Source organism: Stegodyphus dumicola, chromosome 8, assembly GCF_044657685.1.
Source record: "Stegodyphus dumicola isolate Sdum_Otavi_A_Nest chromosome 8, ASM4465768v1".
NCBI classification, from domain to species: Eukaryota; Metazoa; Arthropoda; class Arachnida; order Araneae; family Eresidae; genus Stegodyphus; species Stegodyphus dumicola.
In genome coordinates, this window is record NC_140775.1 from 52,887,234 (window position 1) to 52,913,031 (window position 25,798).

General features: G+C 40.5%; 17 non-coding genes across 17 annotated transcripts; 13 read left to right on the forward strand and 4 right to left on the reverse strand.

Moving 5' to 3' along the window:
* Positions 1–9,342: 9,342 nt before the first annotated feature.
* Positions 9,343–9,414, reverse strand: TRNAD-GUC (transfer RNA aspartic acid (anticodon GUC)). Its single transcript has one exon. It is a non-coding gene; the product is annotated as a tRNA-Asp (tRNA).
* Positions 9,415–9,495: 81 nt separating this feature from the next.
* TRNAD-GUC (transfer RNA aspartic acid (anticodon GUC)) lies at positions 9,496–9,567 on the reverse strand. The gene has a single exon. It is a non-coding gene; the product is annotated as a tRNA-Asp (tRNA).
* An 81-nt stretch (positions 9,568–9,648) lies between these two features.
* Positions 9,649–9,720, reverse strand: TRNAD-GUC (transfer RNA aspartic acid (anticodon GUC)). The gene has a single exon. It is a non-coding gene; the product is annotated as a tRNA-Asp (tRNA).
* Positions 9,721–9,954: 234 nt separating this feature from the next.
* On the reverse strand, positions 9,955–10,026 carry TRNAD-GUC (transfer RNA aspartic acid (anticodon GUC)). Its single transcript has one exon. It is a non-coding gene; the product is annotated as a tRNA-Asp (tRNA).
* Positions 10,027–17,619: 7,593 nt separating this feature from the next.
* On the forward strand, positions 17,620–17,691 carry TRNAD-GUC (transfer RNA aspartic acid (anticodon GUC)). Its single transcript has one exon. It is a non-coding gene; the product is annotated as a tRNA-Asp (tRNA).
* Positions 17,692–18,079: 388 nt separating this feature from the next.
* TRNAD-GUC (transfer RNA aspartic acid (anticodon GUC)) lies at positions 18,080–18,151 on the forward strand. Its single transcript has one exon. It is a non-coding gene; the product is annotated as a tRNA-Asp (tRNA).
* Positions 18,152–18,233: 82 nt separating this feature from the next.
* TRNAD-GUC (transfer RNA aspartic acid (anticodon GUC)) lies at positions 18,234–18,305 on the forward strand. Its single transcript has one exon. It is a non-coding gene; the product is annotated as a tRNA-Asp (tRNA).
* A 1,449-nt stretch (positions 18,306–19,754) lies between these two features.
* On the forward strand, positions 19,755–19,826 carry TRNAN-GUU (transfer RNA asparagine (anticodon GUU)). The gene has a single exon. It is a non-coding gene; the product is annotated as a tRNA-Asn (tRNA).
* Positions 19,827–20,061: 235 nt separating this feature from the next.
* Positions 20,062–20,133, forward strand: TRNAD-GUC (transfer RNA aspartic acid (anticodon GUC)). The gene has a single exon. It is a non-coding gene; the product is annotated as a tRNA-Asp (tRNA).
* A 378-nt stretch (positions 20,134–20,511) lies between these two features.
* TRNAD-GUC (transfer RNA aspartic acid (anticodon GUC)) lies at positions 20,512–20,583 on the forward strand. The gene has a single exon. It is a non-coding gene; the product is annotated as a tRNA-Asp (tRNA).
* A 684-nt stretch (positions 20,584–21,267) lies between these two features.
* Positions 21,268–21,339, forward strand: TRNAD-GUC (transfer RNA aspartic acid (anticodon GUC)). The gene has a single exon. It is a non-coding gene; the product is annotated as a tRNA-Asp (tRNA).
* A 1,133-nt stretch (positions 21,340–22,472) lies between these two features.
* TRNAD-GUC (transfer RNA aspartic acid (anticodon GUC)) lies at positions 22,473–22,544 on the forward strand. Its single transcript has one exon. It is a non-coding gene; the product is annotated as a tRNA-Asp (tRNA).
* Positions 22,545–23,075: 531 nt separating this feature from the next.
* TRNAN-GUU (transfer RNA aspartic acid (anticodon GUC)) lies at positions 23,076–23,147 on the forward strand. The gene has a single exon. It is a non-coding gene; the product is annotated as a tRNA-Asn (tRNA).
* Positions 23,148–23,382: 235 nt separating this feature from the next.
* Positions 23,383–23,454, forward strand: TRNAD-GUC (transfer RNA aspartic acid (anticodon GUC)). The gene has a single exon. It is a non-coding gene; the product is annotated as a tRNA-Asp (tRNA).
* Positions 23,455–23,832: 378 nt separating this feature from the next.
* On the forward strand, positions 23,833–23,904 carry TRNAD-GUC (transfer RNA aspartic acid (anticodon GUC)). The gene has a single exon. It is a non-coding gene; the product is annotated as a tRNA-Asp (tRNA).
* Positions 23,905–24,588: 684 nt separating this feature from the next.
* TRNAD-GUC (transfer RNA aspartic acid (anticodon GUC)) lies at positions 24,589–24,660 on the forward strand. The gene has a single exon. It is a non-coding gene; the product is annotated as a tRNA-Asp (tRNA).
* Positions 24,661–25,496: 836 nt separating this feature from the next.
* TRNAD-GUC (transfer RNA aspartic acid (anticodon GUC)) lies at positions 25,497–25,568 on the forward strand. Its single transcript has one exon. It is a non-coding gene; the product is annotated as a tRNA-Asp (tRNA).
* Positions 25,569–25,798: the final 230 nt, after the last annotated feature.

Below are 25,798 nucleotides of genomic sequence, written 5' to 3' on the forward strand. Positions count from 1 at the left end.
GACCAAAGTATACTGGCCTCCAAAAGTCAAGGAAGAGCATGGTTTTCAAAGCTCACCCTTGCAAAAGTATCGGTAATGTTTAAATTCACAGTTCACATGCATGGCAGTAAGGAAGTTTAAGAAAATATATGCGAAACCAATAGCTACCACTTTTATTTTATAGAAATGAGGGACTGAGGCATCCCTAAAGAGGAGCAATTTTGGATTATACCCCTGCCCGCAATAACTGACAATAATTATTTTTAGAAGCCAAAAATACAAACAGCCAGAGCCGGGACAAGGATGAATAACGAGAAAGATAGCCACATTAAGTATGAGAAATTTCCCAACGCCTAAAGATATATGAAAAATATTTTTCGGTGGCAGGCACAGGACATTGTAGATATTAGCCCCTACTAAGGCCAGAAGCGGTGATCACTTTATTATGTAGGCACTTACTAGGTTAACCACCTTTGCCTCTTATGAAGGGACGGACAGTTACAACCATGCCTTCTCGGGGAGTTCGAATCCGGGCTCCTTGGAATCGCAGTCGGCTTCCCTAACCACTATGCCGTCTGGGCTTAAAGTAACACAACTTTACTAATACTAATTATAATAATTTTTAAGAATTACATTTATAATACTGTTTTTATTTTCTGTGCTAGATGGCCGACCGTTTGACACCCGTTTATTTCTTTTCTATCTCACTTTCCGGTCAAGATGGCGCCTCTTAGTGCATGTTTAACGCATCATAATGTTATCAAATAAAATGCAAAATTATTTAAATGTATTTGATTTATTTTACTACCTTACGATAATCAGGTTTCTTTCGTGCATGTTTTTATTGCATATTTTCCATTACTTTTAAACAGCTCGGCTGAATTAAGAGATGTTTTAGTAACATTGTTTCAAAAGTATTGAGGTTTTATAGGGACTGAGGTAGATACTGTTTTCTAGCGATCGCCATAACAGTTCTCATTTCTCCATAACAAGTTTTCCAAAGCCTTCTGTTTCGACCAAAGTACACTGGCCTCCAAAAGTCAAGGAAGAGCATGGTTTTCAAAGCTCACCCTTGCAAAAGTATCGGTAATGTTTAAATTCACAGTTCACATGCATGGCAGTAAGGAAGTTTAAGAAAATATATGCGAAACCAATAGCTACCACTTTTATTTTATAGAAATGAGTACTTATATAGGAGTTGGAGAAAAAAATACAAAAACTGTAACTTTTGTTCGCGAGTGTTGATCTTTAGTTATTATTACAGTTTCGTGGAAAATATCCAGAAGAGTCTATCAATATCCAGGAGAAGTCGTTTGCCCAATTCGTTCAGGTGGCGGGTGTTCGGATGGATAGAAATAGGAATGTCCTAAGATGATGATGCTAGATGTCTCTCGGAGTGTAGTCCATCCCTATGGAATCAGTTTGAATCCGAGGATTCTGTGTCTAGAAGACGTGTTCCAGGCAGACCTACAGGTGACAGGTGACGGAGGACGGGGACGCCTGGCGTATAACATAGGTAAACAGGCATATGTCCCACGTCCTCCACTATCTCGAAGAAGCAACTCGCTGGAGCCCCGTGAGGCTGCACCGGGAGTTTACATGGCCATACAGGTGCTAGATGTCGGGTAGTTTTTACATAGGACGTTGTTAATAACACAAAGTAACTTAAAAAAGAATATAAAGGATAGCATTAAAACACTAAAACACTCATATAAGCTGAAACACATAGATATACAAAATTAAACGTAAAAGCATAAAAACACACTCGTAATTACGTAACATAAAGACATAAAAACACACACGAGAATACATATCATGACACATAGAATACATATGGAAACACGTAGAGCACATAAATGCAAATATTACACACAGAAGAAACATATGAGACATAGTAACGTGCGCGTAAAGCAGTAGCGCTGTGCGGAAATATGCTCAGTTCCCATAATACATAATGTACATACTTTCATTAGGGGCTTCTGTTGCATGAATTACATATTTCGTTGCATACACTACATTCGTGCATTGTACGGATATTATATATTTCGATTTACGATAACACATCATTCCATTGGGTGCCCAGTGCTTTACACTGATAAACATGTCAGTAACATTATTTCTGAAAGTTGGTGGCTATTGAAAGCAGATGTTAACACAAGGCTCGAAATTGAATGTGGAATGTGTATTACAGAATGTGTACATACTGCGAATATCTAATCGTTGAGTACATTGTCTGCAGTACCATGCTACTGTGGCTCGCAAATGTCTTGCCCTAGGGCGTTGATTTGCTGTACAACTGCGCAGATACTCCTTATAGCTGGCGGGTGTTTGATTATGAAACGATAGTAAAGTGTTCTATCATTCGTTGGATGTGGTAAGTGGTGGTTTGTTGTTAGACCGCAGTCAAATAGGTAGTGCTCGGGAGAACCTAGCATGCCACAGACACAATTGTCAGATGCTGAGATGCCATGACGCATAAAATAAGATGGAAATGGGCCATGACCCGTTATGTATTGTGTCAGTGGGGCTATTGTTATAAGACGTTCCGTGTCTACCTTTGGTAGGAAGTTATACGTCCTTCTCCCTGTGTCGCAACTATTCCATTCTTCTTGCCACTTTTCTTTACAGATATTACGCAGAGTTTTCTTCAGGTGTGAGACGGGGGTAGGGGCTCTTATAGTTTGAGCGTGGATGTTGTTGGCAGCCTCATTAGCCAGTCGGTCTGCGACGTCATTCCCTTCGTTGTCGGAGTGTCCTTTCACCCATACCATGTTAAAGCGGGCTTGATGATTATAGCGTAAAAGTTGCTGTATATCTATGATAATGGGTGAAGTGTGGTGATGATCCCTGAGTGCGTGTAGCACTGACATGCTGTCCGTGTAAAAAGTCGCATTGGTAAGGGAAAGGTTGAGGGCATGTCGTAGCGCATTCAATATTGCTAGTGCCTCTGCTTGGAAGATACTATTGCTGTTAGTGAGATGTCCTTTCCATTCCTTTACTAGTGTGCCATGTTCGTAGTGAGCAAACGCGCAGCCCACTCCCTGATCATGTTTTGATCCATCAGTGAACAGTTGTGTAATCGCAGAGGAAGTGTGTTGTCTGGAGTGCGATTGCTGATGTTGGATTTTGACATGGATCCCTCTACCTTTGATGGCAGGGTGGATGTGTTGCACACTGCCAGGGAGTTCATAGTCTGTTGTTCTGAACGTAATTCCTGCATATGTGGCTTCTTGTCTGTGATGGGTGATTCGTACATAGGTAGCCTCTGCCTCTGCCTTTATGTGTAATGGCAGCAGGCCTGAAAGTATCGTGGCGGCGCTGGACGCTGTTGTGCGATAACCTCCGCAGATGTTTAATGCAAACGGCCGTTGAATTGTGGTCAGTAGCTTGGTCTTTCGGCTGCTCATTGGTTGTGCCCATATGACTGCTGCATAGAGAATTATTCTCTCTGCCACTGTCAGATATAATAGTTTCCTGATATGAGGGTTTTGTCCCCAATTTCTCCCTTGAAATTGCCTGGCTTTCCTTGCGATGGTCGATGTTTTTGTACGTATTTCTTGGAGGTGCGGTAACCAGGTGAGTCTTTGATCCCAAGTGACTCCTAGATATTTAATCGTCTTCGTTATTTTTAAGTTCTTCCCCAGTAACTTTATACATGGACGTCTTGTTGGATTTGTTCCAGGACGTGGAATTACGATGGCTGCGGACTTTTGTCGAGAGATGATTAACTTAAGTTTATTGCATAGGTCCGTGAATATCGAGCAGGTTTCTGTGGCATTCCGTTCCAGTTCATCTCTTGTGCGGCCAGACACCAGAAGAGCTACATCGTCGGCGTATGCTATGATATCTGTGTGTAAAGGCCATTCATGTTGTAGTATGGAGTTAAAGGTGATTATCCAGAGCAACGGACCGGCGCAAGAGCCTTGTGGACACCCTCTTTCCTGCCGCTTGATAGTGAGGCCATTGTTGTTGGCTACTATGAGGCTACGTGCATGTAGATAGTCCGTGATGATGTTAAAGATGTTTTTGGGACATTGTGCCTCTCTAAGTGCTTGCTTTATAGCAGGCCACCAGAGGGTGTCAAAGGCGCTTTGCAGGTCCAGGGATATGAATGCCGTGTGAAGATTTCTGCCTCTATTTTGTTCTATGCTATCTTTAAGATGACTCAGGGCATGCGTGGTTGACAAGCCAGTTCGGAACCCGTATTGCCGTGGGCTGAGGAAGTTGGTCTGCTGGAGATGGAATTTAAGTCTGTTTACCAGTAATTTTTCATAAATTTTTCCCAGAGACGAAAGTAGGCAAATTGGCCGAAACGAGCTTGGGTCATCTGGGGATCTCTGTTTCTTCAGGAACAGGACCACTTCTCCTTTTTTGAAAGCAGTAGGGAAGATCTGGTATTTTAAGAGCTTGCTGAAATATTTCTCGAAGAAGGTAGGGCGGGATGTGTAAGCCACCTTTATTATTGCATAGTCTAGACCGTCTGGTCCCGGAGCCTTTTTTATGGGAAGGAAACGGAAGATTTGCTGTATTTCAGCTGAGTCGAAGGGTATGTCGTCTGGTGTGTTAGGAATGGAATGGTTGTCCCGTATCTTCTGTTGTTCTGTTGAGTCATCATCCGGTTTATCTGCTAGGAAGATTGCATTAAGGATAGCAGATGCTGTGGTTTCTGCAAGATTGGTGTTGTCTGAGTTATTGGCTGATTGGGCATAAAGCTGGTCAGGCTTGTAAACTTTATTTGTAGCTACTTTATGCAGGATTCCATAGACGTTGGTATTAGCTGTGCAAAATTTCCGCCAGCTATTGACTTTCGCTCGTAGTATGCATTTTTTATAATGCGCTCTTTCCCTGCGGAATGTGGTCAGCAATGCCATTTTGGTGGCTTCGTCCATTACACCTCGGAGACGCCGTCTTAGGGCTCTGCACTTTTGCCGTAGTTGGCGTAGTTCCTTAGTCCACCAGCATATGCCTTGTATGCGTTTAGCAGTGCGAGTCTTCAGGAGCTTGTCGCAAATACATCGCAATGTATTGAGGAGATGATAAGTGTCTAATTCCTCTGGGCTGTTTATTTGGTCTATTACTTCTTCTTCACTCTGTAAGGTATCCGAGAAAGCCTTTGTTAATGCACGCAGTTTATTGCCTGGGATCTTGTAGCGCTTAAGGATAGTGATGCTTGTGTCGGTATTAATTGCAAAGTGGATATATTTATGATCAGAGCAACTCTCGTCGTCTGTGACCCTCCAATCTGTTATATTGTTGGCTATGTTACTTGTAGCTATTGTTAAATCAGGCCATCCTTTGTTGTATGAGTAGGCAGACCTACAGTTACAACTCCTGCCAGATACCGCTATTTAGCTTTTTCTGCCCGAAGGAGGAGTAATATTAATGTGCCGATCATTTTGTATCATGGCCGATCATTTAGTGGAGAGTGATTACAGTGGAGAGTGATTCAGGCCGTCAGCTTATCTGTAGGGAACAACGTACCAGATACAACAAATCCCACATTGTGGAAAGACACAATTACAGAGGTGGTGAAATAATGGTTTGGGCTGGGATCTCTATGGTCACACTGACCTGCATGTGTTCCATGGAGGAGGTTAGACCGGTGTGAGATATCGAGACGAGATCTTTGACCAGTATGTCGGCCCATATGCCGCTGCTAATGGTCCTGGATCCGAGAGGTTAAGTATGCTGAATAATTCAAGCTGAGTTCGATCCTAAAAGAACGGGGTGGCTGCATGTTTGATTTTCGTGGTTTTTCCGATGTGTAATGTGAGTACAAACTAGTTTCTCTTAGAAAGTCCTCCCCGAAGGCATTCTTCTGATTAGGCACATAGGGTCCCACCAGCGCCCGAGCGGTAATGTCGCTGAACACCGATAGTTCGACTTGGGATGGAATCCCGGCGAGCGGGCTCGCTTCATGACTGGTTTTCGCGGTTTTTCTCATGTGTAACGTGGATACGAGTCAGTTTGACCTTTAAAAGCCTTCCACGAAGGCATTCCTTCCCATAAACAGTTAGCCCTCGAGTTGCTTTGCCTTAATCAATTAACTCAACCTAACTAACTAACTAAGCAGAGAGATCACTCTGCTAGCTTACACATTGAGGCTCTGCTTAATGTTCTTAATAGTTTGAAGTGGTAAGTACTGTTTGGGCTCTATCATACTTAGAAGAGCTGTACGAGTAGTTCTGTGAAAAGTTCCAGAACTGTTATGTGTTTCTTTTGTAAAAATAAATTTTATCAATTTATCATCGGTTCTGTTATCATTCAATCCATTAAGAATCTGTATGCACGTTTCAATATATTATTAATTATTCACTTAGGATATTTATAAATTTCGCTTTTTAGAAAACTTTTTATATTAAGAATAAAATAACGCGTAATTAAATTGCAATATATTTCAACATTTTACCATCTAAAATTCTGAGCGAACACTTTTCTTTCTTTGTGTATTTGCATCTGCTTAACTTTGATTAATAACTTTTGCCATCTTATTATAAATAAACCACATATGAAGATTACAAAGTAGTGAATAATAAAACAATTAATTGCCTTCAAAACAACTAATTGCTATGTTTCCACACTGAGAAACATGAAGCAACAGCATCAGTGCCTGCGTTCATCGCATGACTGAAAGATCAGTTTGCAAGAAAAACCTTGAACAATTCATCAGTCCTTAATGTATATCTCAATCCACGCCTTATCTCGTACCAATTAAAAACCAGCAGGAAGCCCACGCTGCTATGCATATTTTCTAGGAAAATTCAAAGATTACTTGATATAGTAACCTTTCCACGCACTGATGTATCCGCACTAAAAGATGGCCGCACAGTTCTGAAGGTGTCAAAAAGATGATGCATGGGATCTCAGCCGCGAAATGATGATGGATCGAGCAGTATAATTTTCCAAGTTAGCGGCATTTTAGGACATCTTCAATGCATATCCTTCCATTAAATGTTTGGTTGGGGGATATACACTGGATTTTTCGAGGGTGAACGGTTTGTTACCCCAGGTGCAAGGTAAAAATGATTCAGGTCCGCAAAAAATAAAGATAGGACACTTCTGGTGGAGATTTTAAAGGGTGTTCCATCATCTTCTTGCGGTTTAATAACTACTTCGACGCCATGAAATCGATCATGACAAGATGCCAGGGGATGTTTATGTACAGAAGCTGGCTTTTGGAGATGGGTGTGAAAATGCAAATTCGTTTGGTCTTTGTCGGAAGGTTGCAGAATATCGTCTTCCAAAATCTTTCCCTTGCTACAGAATAATTTCAAGGTCTTTTCTTTCCCTTTTCCTTTACTTTTCCTTTTAAACATGATATATGCGTGAATATTCTCCAGAACTGCTGATTTCTAATCGTTAATTAGATAACTTGTGTCATAATTAGATAACTTGTGTGGGGCCAGATCCTTTTATTTTTATTATACTTTTCACCAGAAATTAAGAATTTTGAAGAACTACTGGATAATCAAATGAAGCATCTGAGTTTTAAACTCGTAAGTCTGAGTTCTTCTAAAAGATTTACGCAGTGTTCGAAACGTCAATGATTCCACACCATTACTCAAATAATTTTGGTGTCTCGACTTTAAATTTGCACTATTTATAAATATTCAAGCAATGAACCTTTCCTGAACGAACAAAGCCATGAATTTCGGTGTTTATATTTCGTTTACCCTTTCTGATTTACGAATTTAGATGAAACAGATATATATCGAGACTTTCAAAAGAAAGTGAAAGTTTTTATCCAAAGGACTTGAGTCATTAAATTAAAATAACGGGAAAAAAGGATGAAAAGTTATGTAATATGTATGACCATGTTTCAATTGTAAAATACGCGAAACGTTTTACTGTTGTTTTAGAAACTTACCCGAGCAAAAGTCAGCGAAAACCTCCTTACGAAAGTTTCTTTGATTAAAATAAAACAGAGACAGAAAATCCGATTACAAGCATGGTTTACTGAATGCTAAAACTTGTTCTATTTAATTATGCTCTTAGAAAGTTTCCTAAAAAAGATTACATAAGTAATATTTTTTAAATGCGGTGACACTTGTTATTTTATTTTACTTTTCATAAAATAACACGGTGAAGAGAATTTCTTCTTCGTGATGGTCACAACTGAGTGTTATCTGAACTCTTGTAAATATAAATACACAAGAATACTAAATATTCCTACCTATTTAAGAGAAGACCAAAACTGTCTGGAAACATGTTTGATTGTGTTAATGAGGGTTCGCTGTATGAAGCTTTGAAACGAAAAAAAAAAAAAAGAGAGAGAGAGAAAGGGAGAGAAGAAAAAGAAAGAAAGAAAACTTGAAAAGATTTGAGTTTTAAATCACACCAGGGCATTTGATATTATTTTTTACGGCCTCGTGGAGCACCGCAGCTAACCAGTTCCAATCACTCTTACTAACATAGGGAATTCAACCCCAGAATCACTGGCGCCATGCAGAGATGCTGATCACCACATTGCAAAAACGTCGATGTAAAACACATTTATTCTTAAAAAAATAAAAATTTAAAAAAAAAACTCAAAAGTCTTCAGATTATAAATTACGTCCAAAGAGGCCTTTTATTTTTAAACATTTTGTGTGTTACCTTTATTTATTAAATATCACGTTCTTAAAGCATAAAATTAGTTTTTGGAATTCATGATCCCCAGTCTCGCTCGCTGGAGATAAAAATGCTTTTACTGTACAATGTTGCCATCGCTCGCTTTGACATCTTGAGTTTCTTAATAAAAAACTTATTAACGTTTTACAAAATATGAAATCCATAATAAAACAAATTCCTACTTCAAATTAGGGTTTCCACATACCCATATTCTATGGAAGATTACGTTATTCAAATTTTGATGACTCTAGGTACCGTTGCTTTATCACAATGCGAAAAACATACATACATTTATGCAGATTCTTCATTATTTAATTTCTTTAAATATAATACAGGGCGATAAAATTTGGTGGCAAAAATTTGAAAAGTGAAACGCAACAAAACGGTAAAACGAAATTAATAGCCCTTCTGACCTAAGGCCCTTTGGGCTAAAAATTATTTTTAAAAGTATCACACTAGTAGTAGTACTACTAAAAAAATATTATAAAATACGGAGATACTCACCACTACACTACCGAGTACTCGAAGCAAAGTGTCCGTAAATCACATTTAACCTTGCCAAAAACTGTTGGAAACTGAGAACAAAAATAAAACGTTACACTCCCCGATGGGGAATCGAACCCCGGTCTCCCGCGTAACAGGTGGGGATACTCACCACTATACTACCGAGGACTCGAAGGAAACTGTTCGTAGAACATATTTCATATTAGGGAAATCTGTTGAAAACTGAGGAAAAAAAAATAAAACGTTTTCCTCCCCGGCAGGGAATCGAACCCCGGTCTCCCGCGTGACAGGCGGGGATACTCACCACTATACTACCGAGGACTCGAAGGAAACTGTTCGTAGAACATATTTCATATTAGGTAAATCTGTTGAAAACTGACGGAAAAAGAATAAAACGTTTTCCTCCCCAGCGGGGAATCGAACCCCGGTCTCCCGCGTGACAGGCGGGGATACTCACCACTATACTACCGAGGACTCGAAGGAAACTGTTCGTAGAACATATTTCATATTAGGTAAATCTGTTGAAAACTGAGGAAAAAAAAATAAAACGTTTTCCTCCCCGGCGGGGAATCGAACCCCGGTCTCCCGCGTGACAGGCGGGGATACTCACCACTATACTACCGAGGACTCGAAGGAAACTGTTCGTAGAACATATTTCATATTAGGTAAATCTGTTGAAAACTGAGGAAAAAGAAGTAAAACGTTTTCCTCCCTGGCGGGGAATCGAACCCCGGTCTCCCACGTGACAGGCGAGGATACTCATTACTATACTACCGAGGACTCGAAGGAAACTGTTCGTAGAAGATATTTCATATTAGGTAAATCTGTTGAAAACTGAGGAAAAAAAAATAAAACGTTTTCCTCCCCGGCGGGGAATCGAACCCCGGTCTCCCGCGTGACAGGCGGGGATACTCACCACTATACTACCGAGGACTCGAAGGAAACTGTTCGTAGAACATATTTCATATTAGGGAAATCTGTTGAAAACTGAGGAAAAAAAAATAAAACGTTTTCCTCCCCGGCGGGGAATCGAACCCCGGTCTCCCGCGTGACAGGCGGGGATACTCATTACTATACTACCGAGGACTCGAAGGAAACTGTTCGTAGAAGATATTTCCTTCCTTCCACTTTCCTTCGAGTCCTCGGTAGTATAGTGGTGAGTATCCCCGCCTGTCACGCGGGAGACCGGTGTTCGATTCCCCGTCGGGGAGGAAAAGGTTTTATTTTTTTTTCCTCAGTTTTCAACAGATTTCCCTAATATGAAATATGTTCTACGAACAGTTTCCTTCGAGTCCTCGGTAGTATAGTAATGAGTATCCCCACCTGTCACGCGGGAGACCGGGGTTCGATTCCCCGCCGGGGAGGAAAACGTTTTATTTTTTTTCCCTCAGTTTTCAACAGATTTACCTAATATGAAATATGTTCTACGACCACTTTCCTTCGAGTCCTCGGTAGTATAGTAATGAGTATCCCCGCCTGTCACGCGGGAGACCGGGTACAAATCTGGGCGCAGCCCCCAGTCCACCTAATCGACATAGATCGATCCTATGACCAAAGACATAGATCGATCCTATGACCTCCAACCAACAAACTTGCCCAACGAGCCGGCCGTGCCCCTATAAAAAATATAATGACTCTCTAAAAAAAAAAAAAAGTAAACTACTCACAGAAATAAATAACCTCAGGGAAACCAAGCCCAAGCTCCGGGCAACAAAAAAAAAGTTAAAAAAACGCAAACAAAACAAACTAAAGATATACAAAATTATGGTTGCAAGCTTAAAATACACCCATACTCACTAAAAAGAACAGAGGAAAATAAGGAAATTTAGACAAAGTTAGTATAACGCAAAAATAAAACCAACAACACATAACCATACATACGACACAGAACCAAACCACACGAGACAAAGCACCAACAGGTCCACGACTCTTTATTGGAAAACTCAACCACTCATAATTGCCACCAAAACAAATCACTACAAGGTCAAGCCTCGATTAATTCAGAAGGACCATTAGCGACGCTGTCTCTGGGACGCTAGATCCCAGAGGCCCGAATTGCGAAAACATTGGTTTGCAATTTTCGAAGGAATGGAGATATTATTCAAAATATTACAAAATCATTTAAAAAAACCGTTTCAAATTTAAAAAAAAAAAAAAAAAAAAAAAGGGTACGATTACTCTAGCTATTAATTTACAAAATATCAATTATCATGGAACGGCTTTCCAATATATCCCGCTCAAATTTCCTCGCGATTTCCTAAACAATCCCAAAAAGCAAATCTCCAAAACCAAGAACAAAATAGTTAAAAATATATAGAAGTACATGTCTCGATATGTAGTAAGAAAAGAAAAGAAAAGAAAAACAAGACGCAATAATCATGAAATACATAAAAACAGCTCCAAAGGGTTGACAACACAATATAAATAGACCCTTTGTCTGTATATTATTTACAAAAAAAAAACCCCTAAAATTAAAGTCATTTTAAAATACAGTAAAATACAATAAAATACAATAAAACTCCTGTCTTCAAACCATAATACCAATTTTCCTCCTATTATTATTTATGATTTTCATAATTTCCACAGCAAATTTTTCCAGTGTACTATGCTTTACATTTTCGATCTTTTTAACATTAAGTCTATCCCTCACCCTCTGAGTTAATTGACAGTGCTCGACGAAGTGTACTGCGTCGCCAGGAGTATTGCAAAATATACAGTTCTTATTGCCCTGGAGGTTAAAACGGCAAAGATATTCGGGAAATCTACCATGATCTGTTAGAATCTGATTTAAATCAATATTGTCGTAAATTTTCATTCTCTTTTTAATCTCTATTGTTTCTAAATAACGTGTTCTTTTCCCGGTGTTTTCCCATTTATTTTTCCATTCCATTATGTACTTCGTTTGAATCTTTGTGAACAGTTTTTGTCTAGAATAGAGTAAATTAAATACAGCACCTTCCCCCAGGGCAGCCTCCTTAGCTAGTACGTCGGCCCTCTCATTTCCCTTATATCCCTTGTGTGCTCGAATCCAATGTAACTTAATATAGTGCATTTTATTCAAAACCAGAAAAATATCTTTAATTTCTTTAAAAATGTGATTCTTTGGCTCTGGTCGGGAGAGTGTCGCTAATACAGATAGAGCATCTGAGTAAACATGTATAATATATCTGACTTTGAGTTCAGTTTGGATCCACCTCAGAGCTTCTTTCAGTGCCAAGGTTTCAGCCTGGTATACAGAGTTTAATGTGTTCAACACGTACTTCTTTTTTTGGATTTCTATTCCGTGAAAATATACAACAAAGGCTGCACCGACACCCTCCTCGATCTCAGAGCCGTCAGTATAGATATCTATATCCCCTTCATTGACAATTATATCATCGTATGGTAAAAAATATAATTCGCTAGGGTTAATTTCATTAATATCATATCTAGACACATAATCTATTTCTATTTCTGTATTTTCACAATGCACTTTTTGTAACAAATTATTGCGCAGTAAAAATTTCTCATGATAAGTCTTATAGTGGATTGAGAGGGGAGGCTCACCAGCAAGCACACACAGAACCCCCGTCGAGACTGTTCTAAAAGCTCTTGTAATGGTCAGCAGCCAACTTCTCTGTAGAGAGTCTAACTTATTTCTAGTTCTAATAAGTTCCCCTGCTCGGACACCCCATGCGCCGACACCATACATGATTTTTGGTAATATAACATTAAGGTATATTTCTTTTAAAGTGCGACTTTTCTTTCCCAAGATAGTAGTGTTAAAGGTATTCAAATAAAAAGTTAAAATCTGTTCAATACTTCTTTGTATGTGTTTAAAATGAGGAATAAAATTCAATTTTGTATCGATTATAACACCTAAATAGCACATATCTTCACCAAATTTAATGTTCTTGTTGTCAAATTTCAATTTAGGGGTCCGTACTTTTATACCATTTCTTGGGAAAAATAGTGCTTTAGTTTTTTGTAAGTTAAATTTAACATTATTGTCCTTACTCCATTTCATAAAAGTCTCATTTATTTCCCGAAAACTCCTTTCCATTTTCTCTAATGAGACATCGTAGGTCAAGACCAAGATGTCGTCGGCAAAGCAATAAATATCATTATTCGGCTTTTCTACTAGAATTTCGTTGACTATGAGGTTCCAGAACAGGGGAGCGCTACAGGAGCCCTGTGGGCAACCTTTTCCAATATTATAAGACAGATTACATGTAGTGTTGCCAACTGTAAAGATTAATTTTCTATTACATAAATAGTCTTTAATTAGTTCGAATAGCTGCTTAGTGATATTTAAATTTGAAATTATCCTAAGAAGTCTTGATCTATCAATTGAGTCGAATGCACCCTTTATGTCGAAAGAGACCATGGCCACGTGATATTCGTTTTTATATGTCCTGATTTTTTTCATCACTTCATAGAGAATTAAGTCAGTTGATCTATTTCTTCGAAAACCGTACTGTTTTTCGCTTAAGTGTTTATCGCGAGTAATTATGTAATTTAATCTTCTAGTAATTAACTTATCCAAGATCTTGGCGAAGGTCTTCAACAAACAGATCGGTCTATATCTATCTACGTCTTTAGGTATTAAGATCAGCTGACCCTCTTTCCATATCTCCGGAAAAATCCTTAAAACCAAACATTTATTGTATAAAATTAAAAAAAGGAGGTAAAATATTCAAATAAGCACTTAACAACAATGACACTTATCTTGTCTGGGCCCGGTGCCGAACGATCTCTTAACTCATGAATTGCAATATATATCTCCTCTATTGTAAAACTTTTCTCTTCTTCTGTTTCGTCCTTTCCAAAGTCCACATCCCCCAGATCTCTCTCCTCGCTCTCTTCAATATTCAAAAGTCCTCTAATAATTTCATCATATTTATCACTCAACCCAAGCTCTTCCTCATCATTCTCTCTCTTCAAGATCTCTTTTCTTCTTCTTTTTCCCGAGGCAATTCTATAAAATTTGTCATAATATAAGTTATTCCTCAGAAATAGCTCATCTCTATAGTTCCTTTTGACACATCTGATTCTTTTCCTAAACCAGGCCCTAGTCTTCTTGTAATCCATTTTTCTTTGTATCTTTATTTCTTCAGGAATATCCTTGACCTGGAAGCTTTTCCTTAGAGCTCTGACTCTTCTCTTCAAAGTTGTCAGTTCGTCATTCCACCACCTAACCCTTTCATTTTTATCCTTCCCCTTCTTCTTTATTTTAAGGTATTGATCCATCTTTCTGATAATAAGGTTCTCAAGACCACGTACCATTTCATTGAGCTCCGCTGCACTTTTCGTTCTACAAATCTTAGCCTCCAGGTCCTCAATTTCTCTTTTGCTGCGCCTGATCATAAGTTGTATTCTTTGTTTGTTTCTAGAATATTTAGGTAATTCTCTATCCTCTATGTGTAAATCATAAAGACTGACCATGATATATTTGTGGTCACTAAGTGTATCTTCTTCCAAAACAGAGTACCCAGTCTTTGCGATATCCATTTCTGAGGAGCATAAAACAAGATCTGTCCATCCAGCTCCAACGGCCGACAAGAAAGTAGGTGTAAAATCCTTAAAATTTAAAATCTTCAAAGAATTGTATATAATAAAATCGTAGGTCAATAGACCCCGAGCATCCAGCTCGTTTGCCCCCCAGTTAAAACTCTTTCCATTAAAATCTCCTAAAATAATAAAATTATAGCTGTATGAATTAAAAACATTCTCCAGTCTATGTAAGTAATCCTCCAGGTTTTCTGCCGGAGAAAAATAAACAGATATAATAGCTAATTTCTTTCCTTCAATAAAAACTGTAATGGCGACGATGCATTCAAAGATATAATCCACTATAAAATCAATGTTCTTATCTATCACTATAATAGCAGCTCTACCATTATTTTGATTAATTGCTCTCCACTCTCCACTAATGTGGGCAATTTTATCTCTTACATAATATGGCTCCTGCAGCGTTACAATATGTGGGGGCTCTTTCAAGATCTTATGAATTGCAGAGAGTTGGCATGCTGCCGCATTACAGTGGTTCAAGTTACTGTTTAAAATTTTTAAATTAAAAGCCTCCATGCAAAACCAAGTTAAAATGAATTTATACAGCTAAAAACAACCTTACAATTAAATACAAATGTCAAAACTTTCAATAAAATATGTATATATATGTACAATTAAAATCAATAAAACACAATATATATATGTGCAATTAAAATCAATAAAACCAATATTTACAATTAAAATTCACTCACCAAATAACACTTCAGTGAGCTAAAAAAAATTTGAGTAAAATATATAATTAAAATCAATCAAGGTAAAACCAAGTTTACCGTAAAATCTCAGTTACCAAACACCTTTCCAAAATATTATTAATGAAATGGTCAAACAATAAAAGAGTTAAAAATACTCGAGGTGAGGGATAAGACTATGTGTACACTCTTCTGGATTACAATATTTTAAAAAAAATATGTTTCCAATCTATTTGCACAACTAAAAATAATTAAATTAAAAGTCCCAGCCGACCAAATGTATAATAAAAATTTAAATATCCAAGTGATCCCTTATAAAAATCATTTCCTGAATGTACACTGGACATTCTCTCGAAAATGCATCATGATTTGCGTTGTACTTCATATTGAATCTCTTGTTATAATCTGTACAATTTATGCAGCATGCCTCCTCCTCTTTACAATTACCTTTTTCATGAGTTTTCGTACATTTACTACAGGCTGTCGAATTTCTACAATCCTTTTTAACATGGCCAAATGCCAAGCAATTGATGCATCTCTTAGGTCTTAAGAAGAGTCTGGCAGGGTAGGATTTCCAATCTACTAAAACTCTTTGGTCTTCAATGAAGGTCTTTTGACATTCACCAGTCACCATAAAAACCCGGTGAGAAACACATTTCTCAGTGGCACTAATTCTGAAAAGAGGTCTGGTACAGTTGCCTTCACAGTCACAATATCTTGTCAAACTTTGTTGAATCCTCTCATCCTCTACATCATCTGAAACATTATATATAATTAAGCGTGGTCGAATAAATTTTCTCCTTCGAGGTGTGACTACATGATTCAAATTATCGTTCTTTTTTATTTCTCTTTCAAGGGTCTTGCATTCCTCTTTATTGCTCAATTGAACCACCATGGTTCCATCTCTTCTCAAATACGATTTCTTAACTGCTACGCCAATCTTCACCGGATTAATATTGCATTTCATCTCATCGTAAACGTCCACTCCTTCCTTAATTGGTTTTAAAATGATCTCGTTGTCCTCCCTACCGCTCTCTCTCTCTCTCTCTTTTCCCTTTTCTTACTTTTCACTTCCTGCCATTCCTCTCTCTGTTCACTTTTTCCATTCATCTTTCCTTTAACTTCTGAGACCTCTTCAATCAAAAAGTTAATTTTGTCATCTAAATCATTGTATTTCTTCTCGCTTAAATTGTCTAAACATCTATTGGATACCCACTCTGTGATAAATAAAATTCCATTACCAAGGGACTCAACAAGAGCCTTTGGGATCCGTTTCTCTTTTAAATTTTCAACAATCCTATTCATCTGTTTAATCACGGATGCTATATCGTTTTTATTATCCATGACAATTGAGTCCAATGTATCTTCAGTATTAACTCTATTTTGTGACATTGTCGGCGATGGGACTTATAATAATATATTCACATAAATTACATGAACATACCAATTAAATCTAAATAGGAAGTTTATATAAAATCACTTTAAATCAAAACACTATTGTCTGTATAAAAAAATCTCCAACATTAATAGTACTAATGTGATCTGTGTTAAAAGTTCACTCTAAAATCTAAAAACTGTCGCTAAAATTAAATTTAAACACAAAATAATACAAAAATTCGAAATTCGTCCATCGGGCGAAAAACATAAATAGTCAGTGCACCAACTTAAATACAAGTCTTTTCTAACATAAAACTTGAATATCCAATTTTTCAATAATTTTCAGTTGGCCAAAAGTTGACATGCCCGTGGTGCAAAATCACAAGGCTCAAACCCAAACAAAACGTAACATCAAAATTTAAAATACAAATAATTTTAAAAAAAGGCCTTGAAAATGAATCAAATTCACTATTCAGATAGTACAAGGTGTGAAGAAACAAAATATCAAAGCAAAAGTACTTTACCAGATCGGTGTAAAGTAATGCAGGCCAAAACTTCAAGATCGTATGCAAATGAGCTCCTGAGTACACTTGAAATCCTAAAATGCTTGTAAATCAGTCAAAAATCCTCGAATCTTTTAAAATAAGATATCTTCACAAACCGGAACGCCTGTAGATTTCAAATATAGCCCCATTAAACACCAAAAATCAATATGCACGAAGATACAACTCTTTCTACACAAGCGCAACAAACACTGCAAACATCATGGCCGACAGTTACGGTCAGAACCAGGCGCGGGAGACCGGGGTTCGATTCCCCGCCGGGGAGGAAAACGTTTTATTATTTTTTTCCTCAGTTTTCAACAGATTTCCCTAATATGAAATATGTTCTACGACCACTTTCCTTCGAGTCCTCGGTAGTATAGTGGTGAGTATCCCCGCCTGTCACGCGGGAGACCGGGGTTCGATTCCCCGCCGGGGAGGAAAACGTTTTATTTTTTTTTCCTCAGTTTTCAACAGATTTCCCTAATATGAAATATGTTCTACGAATACTTTCCTTCGAGTCCTCGGTAGTATAGTGGTGAGTATCCCCACTTGTCACGCGGGAAAGCGGGGTTCGATTCCCCGCCGGGGAGGAAAACGTTTTATTTTTTTTTTCCTCAGTTTTCAACAGATTTCCCTAATATGAAATATGTTCTACGAACAGTTTCCTTCGAGTCCTCGGTAGTATAGTTATGAGTATCCCCGCCTGTCACGCGGGAGACCGGGGTGCGATTCCCCGCCGGGGAGGAAAACGTTTTATTTTTTTTTCCTCAGTTTTCAACAGATTTCCCTAATATGAAATATGTTCTACGACCACTTTCCTTCGAGTCCTCGGTAGTATAGTGGTGAGTATCCCCGCCTGTCACGCGGGAGACCGGGGTTCGATTCCCCGCCGGGGAGGAAAACGTTTTACTTTTTTTTTCCTCAGTTTTCAACAGATTTCCCTAATATGAAATATGTTCTACGACCACTTTCCTTCGAGTCCTCGGTAGTATAGTGGTGAGTATCCCCGCCTGTCACGCGGGAGACCGGGGTTCGATTCCCCGCCGGGGAGGAAAACCTTTTATTTTTTTTTCCTCAGTTTTCAACAGATTTCCCTAATATGAAATATGTTCTACGAACAGTTTCTTTCGAGTCCTCGATAGTGTAGTGGTGAGTATCCCCGCCTGTCACGCGGGAGACCGGGGTTCGATTCCTCGCCGGGGAGGAAAACGTTTTATTTTTTTTTCCTCAGTTTTCAACAGATTTACCTAATATGAAATATGTTCTACGAACAGTTTCCTTCGAGTCCTCGGTAGTATAGTGGTGAGTATCCACGCGGGAGACCGGGGTTCGATTCCCCGCCGGGGAGGAAAACGTTTTATTTTTTTTTCCTCAGTTTTCAACAGATTTCCCTAATATGAAATATGTTCTACGACCACTTTCCTTCGAGTCCTCGGTAGTATAGTGGTGAGTATCCCCGCCTGTCACGCGGGAGACCGGGTTTCGGTTCCCCGCCGGGGAGGAAAACGTTTTATTTTTTTTTCCTCAGTTTTCAACAGATTTCCCTAATATGAAATATGTTCTACGAACAGTTTCCTTCGAGTCCTCCGTAGTATAGTGGTGACTATCCCCGCCTGTCACGCGGGAGACCGGGGTTCGATTCCCCGCCGGGTAGGAAAACGTTTTATTTTTTTTTCCTCTGTTTTCAACAGATTTACCTAATATGAAATATGTTCTACGAACAGTTTCCTTCGAGTCCTCGGTAGTATAGTGGTGAGTATCCCCACTTGTCACGCGGGAAAGCGGGGTTCGATTCCCCGCCGGGGAGGAAAACGTTTTATTTTTTTTCCCTCAGTTTTCAACAGATTTACCTAATATGAAATATGTTCTACGAACAGTTTCCTTCGAGTCCTCGGTAGTATAGTAATGAGTATCCCCGCCTGTCACGCGGGAGACCGGGGTTGGATTCCCCGCCGGGGAGGAAAACGTTTTATTTTTTTTTCCTCAGTTTTCAACAGATTTCCCTAATATGAAATATGTTCTACGAACAGTTTCCTTCGAGTCCTCGGTAGTATAGTGGTCAGTATCCCCACTTGTCACGCGGGAAAGCGGGGTTCGATTCCCCGCCGGGGAGGAAAACGTTTTATTTTTTTTTCCTCAGTTTTCAACAGATTTACCTAATATAAAATATCTTCTACGAACAGTTTCCTTCGAGTCCTCGGTAGTATAGTAATGAGTATCCCCGCCTCTCACGCGGGAGACCGGGGTTCGATTCCCCGCCGGGGAGGAAAACGTTTTATTTTTTTTTCCTCAGTTTTCAACAGATTTCCCTAATATGAAATATGTTCTACGACCACTTTCCTTCGAGTCCTCGGTAGTATAGTGGTGAGTATCCCCACTTGTCACGCGGGAAAGCGGGGTTCGATTCCCCGCCGGGGAGGAAAACGTTTTATTTTTTTTTCCTCAGTTTTCAACAGATTTCCCTAATATGAAATATGTTCTACGAACAGTTTCCTTCGAGTCCTCGGTAGTATAGTTATGAGTATCCCCGCCTGTTACGCGGGAGACCGGGGTTCGATTCCCCGCCGGGGAGGAAAACGTTTTATTTTTTTTTCCTCAGTTTTCAACAGATTTCCCTAATATGAAATATGTTCTACGACCACTTTCCTTCGAGTCCTCGGTAGTATAGTAATGAGTATCCCCGCCTGTCACGCGGGAGACCGGGGTTCGATTCCCCGCCGGGGAGGAAAACGTTTTATTTTTTTTTTCCTCAGTTTTCAACAGATTTCCCTAATATGAAATATGTTCTACGACCACTTTCCTTCGAGTCCTCGGTAGTATAGTGGTGAGTATCCCCGCCTGTCACGCGGGAGACCGGGGTTCGATTCCCCGCCGGGGAGGAAAACCTTTTATTTTTTTTTCCTCAGTTTTCAACAGATTTCCCTAATATGAAATATGTTCTACGAACAGTTTCCTTCGAGTCCTCGATAATGTAGTGGTGAGTATCCCCGCCTGTCACGCGGGAGACCGGGGTTCGATTCCTCGCCGGGGAGGAAAACGTTTTATTTTTTTTTCCTCAGTTTTCAACAGATTTACCTAATATGAAATATGTTCTACGAACAGTTTCCTTCGAGTCCTCGGTAGTATAGTGGTGAGTATCCACGCGGGAGACCGGGGTTCGATTCCCCGCCGGGGAGGAAAACGTTTTATTTTTTTTTCCTCAGTTTTCAACAGATTTCCCTAATATGAAATATGTTCTACGACCACTTTCCTTCGAGTCCTCGGTAGTATAGTGGTGAGTATCCCCGCCTGTCACGCGGGAGACCGGGGTTCGATTCCCCGCCGGGGAGGAAAACGTTTTATTTTTTTTTCCTCAGTTTTCAACAGATTTCCCTAATATGAAATATGTTCTACGAACAGTTTCCTTCGAGTCCTCGATAGTGTAGTGTTGAGTATCCCCGCCTGTCACGCGGGAGACCGGGGTTCGATTCCTCGCCGGGGAGGAAAACGTTTTATTTTTTTTTCCTCAGTTTTCAACAGATTTACCTAATATGAAATATGTTCTACGAACAGTTTCCTTCGAGTCCTCGGTAGTATAGTGGTGAGTATCCACGCGGGAGACCGGGGTTCGATTCCCCGCCGGGGAGGAAAACGTTTTATTTTTTTTTCCTCAGTTTTCAACAGATTTCCCTAATATGAAATATGTTCTACGACCACTTTCCTTCGAGTCCTCGGTAGTATAGTGGTGAGTATCCCCGCCTGTCACGCGGGAGACCGGGTTTCGATTCCCCGCCGGGGAGGAAAACGTTTTATTTTTTTTTCCTCAGTTTTCAACAGATTTACCTAATATGAAATATGTTCTACGAACAGTTTCCTTCGAGTCCTCGGTAGTATAGTGGTGACTATCCCCGCCTGTCACGCGGGAGACCGGGGTTCGATTCCCCGCCGGGTAGGAAAACGTTTTATTTTTTTTTCCTCTGTTTTCAACAGATTTACCTAATATGAAATATGTTCTACGAACAGTTTCCTTCGAGTCCTCGGTAGTATAGTGGTGAGTATCCCCGCCTGTCACGCGGGAGACCGGGGTTCGATTCCCCGCCGGGGAGGAAAACGTTTTATTTTTTTTCCCTCAGTTTTCAACAGATTTACCTAATATGAAATATGTTCTACGAACAGTTTCCTTCGAGTCCTCGGTAGTATAGTAATGAGTATCCCCGCCTGTCACGCGGGAGACCGGGGTTGGATTCCCCGCCGGGGAGGAAAACGTTTTATTTTTTTTCCTCAGTTTTCAACAGATTTACCTAATATGAAATATCTTCTACGAACAGTTTCCTTCGAGTCCTCGATAGTGTAGTGGTGAGTATCCCCGCCTGTCACGCGGGAGACCGGGGTTCGATTCCTCGCCGGGGAGGAAAACGTTTTATTTTTTTTTCCTCAGTTTTCAACAGATTTACCTAATATGAAATATGTTCTACGAACAGTTTCCTTCGAGTCCTCGGTAGTATAGTGGTGAGTATCCACGCGGGAGACCGGGGTTCGATTCCCCGCCGGGGAGGAAAACGTTTTATTTTTTTTTCCTCAGTTTTCAACAGATTTCCCTAATATGAAATATGTTCTACGACCACTTTCCTTCGAGTCATCGGTAGTATAGTGGTGAGTATCCCCGCCTGTCACGCGGGAGACCGGGTTTCGGTTCCCCGCCGGGGAGGAAAACGTTTTATTTTTTTTTCCTCAGTTTTCAACAGATTTACCTAATATGAAATATGTTCTACGAACAGTTTCCTTCGAGTCCTCGGTAGTATAGTGGTGACTATCCCCGCCTGTCACGCGGGAGACCGGGGTTCGATTCCCCGCCGGGTAGGAAAACGTTTTATTTTTTTTTCCTCTGTTTTCAACAGATTTACCTAATATGAAATATGTTCTACGAACAGTTTCCTTCGAGTCCTCGGTAGTATAGTGGTGAGTATCCCCGCCTGTCACGCGGGAGACCGGGGTTCGATTCCTCGCCGGGGAGGAAAACGTTTTATTTTTTTTTCCTCAGTTTTCAACAGATTTACCTAATATGAAATATGTTCTACGAACAGTTTCCTTCGAGTCCTCGGTAGTATAGTGGTGAGTATCCACGCGGGAGACCGGGGTTCGATTCCCCGCCGGGGAGGAAAACGTTTTATTTTTTTTTCCTCAGTTTTCAACAGATTTCCCTAATATGAAATATGTTCTACGACCACTTTCCTTCGAGTCCTCGGTAGTATAGTGGTGAGTATCCCCGCCTGTCACGCGGGAGACCGGGGTTCGATTCCCCGCCGGGGAGGAAAACGTTTTATTTTTTTTTCCTCAGTTTTCAACAGATTTCCCTAATATGAAATATGTTCTACGAACAGTTTCCTTCGAGTCCTCGATAGTGTAGTGTTGAGTATCCCCGCCTGTCACGCGGGAGACCGGGGTTCGATTCCTCGCCGGGGAGGAAAACGTTTTATTTTTTTTTCCTCAGTTTTCAACAGATTTACCTAATATGAAATATGTTCTACGAACAGTTTCCTTCGAGTCCTCGGTAGTATAGTGGTGAGTATCCACGCGGGAGACCGGGGTTCGATTCCCCGCCGGGGAGGAAAACGTTTTATTTTTTTTTCCTCAGTTTTCAACAGATTTCCCTAATATGAAATATGTTCTACGACCACTTTCCTTCGAGTCCTCGGTAGTATAGTGGTGAGTATCCCCGCCTGTCACGCGGGAGACCGGGTTTCGATTCCCCGCCGGGGAGGAAAACGTTTTATTTTTTTTTCCTCAGTTTTCAACAGATTTCCCTAATATGAAATATGTTCTACGAACAGTTTCCTTCGAGTCCTCGGTAGTATAGTTATGAGTATCCCCGCCTGTTACGCGGGAGACCGGGGTTCGATTCCCCGCCGGGGAGGAAAACGTTTTATTTTTTTTTCCTCAGTTTTCAACAGATTTCCCTAATATGAAATATGTTCTACGACCACTTTCCTTCGAGTCCTCGGTAGTATAGTAATGAGTATCCCCGCCTGTCACGCGGGAGACCGGGGTTCGATTCCCCGCCGGGGAGGAAAACGTTTTATTTTTTTTTTCCTCAGTTTTCAACAGATTTCCCTAATATGAAATATGTTCTACGACCACTTTCCTTCGAGTCCTCGGTAGTATAGTGGTGAGTATCCCCGCCTGTCACGCGGGAGACCGGGGTTCGATTCCCCGCCGGGGAGGAAAACCTTTTATTTTTTTTTCCTCAGTTTTCAACAGATTTCCCTAATATGAAATATGTTCTACGAACAGTTTCCTTCGAGTCCTCGATAATGTAGTGGTGAGTATCCCCGCCTGTCACGCGGGAGACCGGGGTTCGATTCCTCGCCGGGGAGGAAAACGTTTTATTTTTTTTTCCTCAGTTTTCAACAGATTTACCTAATATGAAATATGTTCTACGAACAGTTTCCTTCGAGTCCTCGGTAGTATAGTGGTGAGTATCCACGCGGGAGACCGGGGTTCGATTCCCCGCCGGGGAGGAAAACGTTTTATTTTTTTTTCCTCAGTTTTCAACAGATTTCCCTAATATGAAATATGTTCTACGACCACTTTCCTTCGAGTCCTCGGTAGTATAGTGGTGAGTATCCCCGCCTGTCACGCGGGAGACCGGGGTTCGATTCCCCGCCGGGGAGGAAAACGTTTTATTTTTTTTTCCTCAGTTTTCAACAGATTTCCCTAATATGAAATATGTTCTACGAACAGTTTCCTTCGAGTCCTCGATAGTGTAGTGTTGAGTATCCCCGCCTGTCACGCGGGAGACCGGGGTTCGATTCCTCGCCGGGGAGGAAAACGTTTTATTTTTTTTTCCTCAGTTTTCAACAGATTTACCTAATATGAAATATGTTCTACGAACAGTTTCCTTCGAGTCCTCGGTAGTATAGTGGTGAGTATCCACGCGGGAGACCGGGGTTCGATTCCCCGCCGGGGAGGAAAACGTTTTATTTTTTTTTCCTCAGTTTTCAACAGATTTCCCTAATATGAAATATGTTCTACGACCACTTTCCTTCGAGTCCTCGGTAGTATAGTGGTGAGTATCCCCGCCTGTCACGCGGGAGACCGGGTTTCGATTCCCCGCCGGGGAGGAAAACGTTTTATTTTTTTTTCCTCAGTTTTCAACAGATTTACCTAATATGAAATATGTTCTACGAACAGTTTCCTTCGAGTCCTCGGTAGTATAGTGGTGACTATCCCCGCCTGTCACGCGGGAGACCGGGGTTCGATTCCCCGCCGGGTAGGAAAACGTTTTATTTTTTTTTCCTCTGTTTTCAACAGATTTACCTAATATGAAATATGTTCTACGAACAGTTTCCTTCGAGTCCTCGGTAGTATAGTGGTGAGTATCCCCGCCTGTCACGCGGGAGACCGGGGTTCGATTCCCCGCCGGGGAGGAAAACGTTTTATTTTTTTTCCCTCAGTTTTCAACAGATTTACCTAATATGAAATATGTTCTACGAACAGTTTCCTTCGAGTCCTCGGTAGTATAGTAATGAGTATCCCCGCCTGTCACGCGGGAGACCGGGGTTGGATTCCCCGCCGGGGAGGAAAACGTTTTATTTTTTTTCCTCAGTTTTCAACAGATTTACCTAATATGAAATATCTTCTACGAACAGTTTCCTTCGAGTCCTCGATAGTGTAGTGGTGAGTATCCCCGCCTGTCACGCGGGAGACCGGGGTTCGATTCCTCGCCGGGGAGGAAAACGTTTTATTTTTTTTTCCTCAGTTTTCAACAGATTTACCTAATATGAAATATGTTCTACGAACAGTTTCCTTCGAGTCCTCGGTAGTATAGTGGTGAGTATCCACGCGGGAGACCGGGGTTCGATTCCCCGCCGGGGAGGAAAACGTTTTATTTTTTTTTCCTCAGTTTTCAACAGATTTCCCTAATATGAAATATGTTCTACGACCACTTTCCTTCGAGTCATCGGTAGTATAGTGGTGAGTATCCCCGCCTGTCACGCGGGAGACCGGGTTTCGGTTCCCCGCCGGGGAGGAAAACGTTTTATTTTTTTTTCCTCAGTTTTCAACAGATTTACCTAATATGAAATATGTTCTACGAACAGTTTCCTTCGAGTCCTCGGTAGTATAGTGGTGACTATCCCCGCCTGTCACGCGGGAGACCGGGGTTCGATTCCCCGCCGGGTAGGAAAACGTTTTATTTTTTTTTCCTCTGTTTTCAACAGATTTACCTAATATGAAATATGTTCTACGAACAGTTTCCTTCGAGTCCTCGGTAGTATAGTGGTGAGTATCCCCGCCTGTCACGCGGGAGACCGGGGTTCGATTCCCCGCCGGGGAGGAAAACGTTTTATTTTTTTTCCCTCAGTTTTCAACAGATTTACCTAAAATGAAATATGTTCTACGAACAGTTTCCTTCGAGTCCTCGGTAGTATAGTAATGAGTATCCCCGCCTGTCACGCGGGAGACCGGGGTTGGATTCCCCGCCGGGGAGGAAAACGTTTTATTTTTTTTTCCTCAGTTTTCAACAGATTTCCCTAATATGAAATATGTTCTACGAACAGTTTCCTT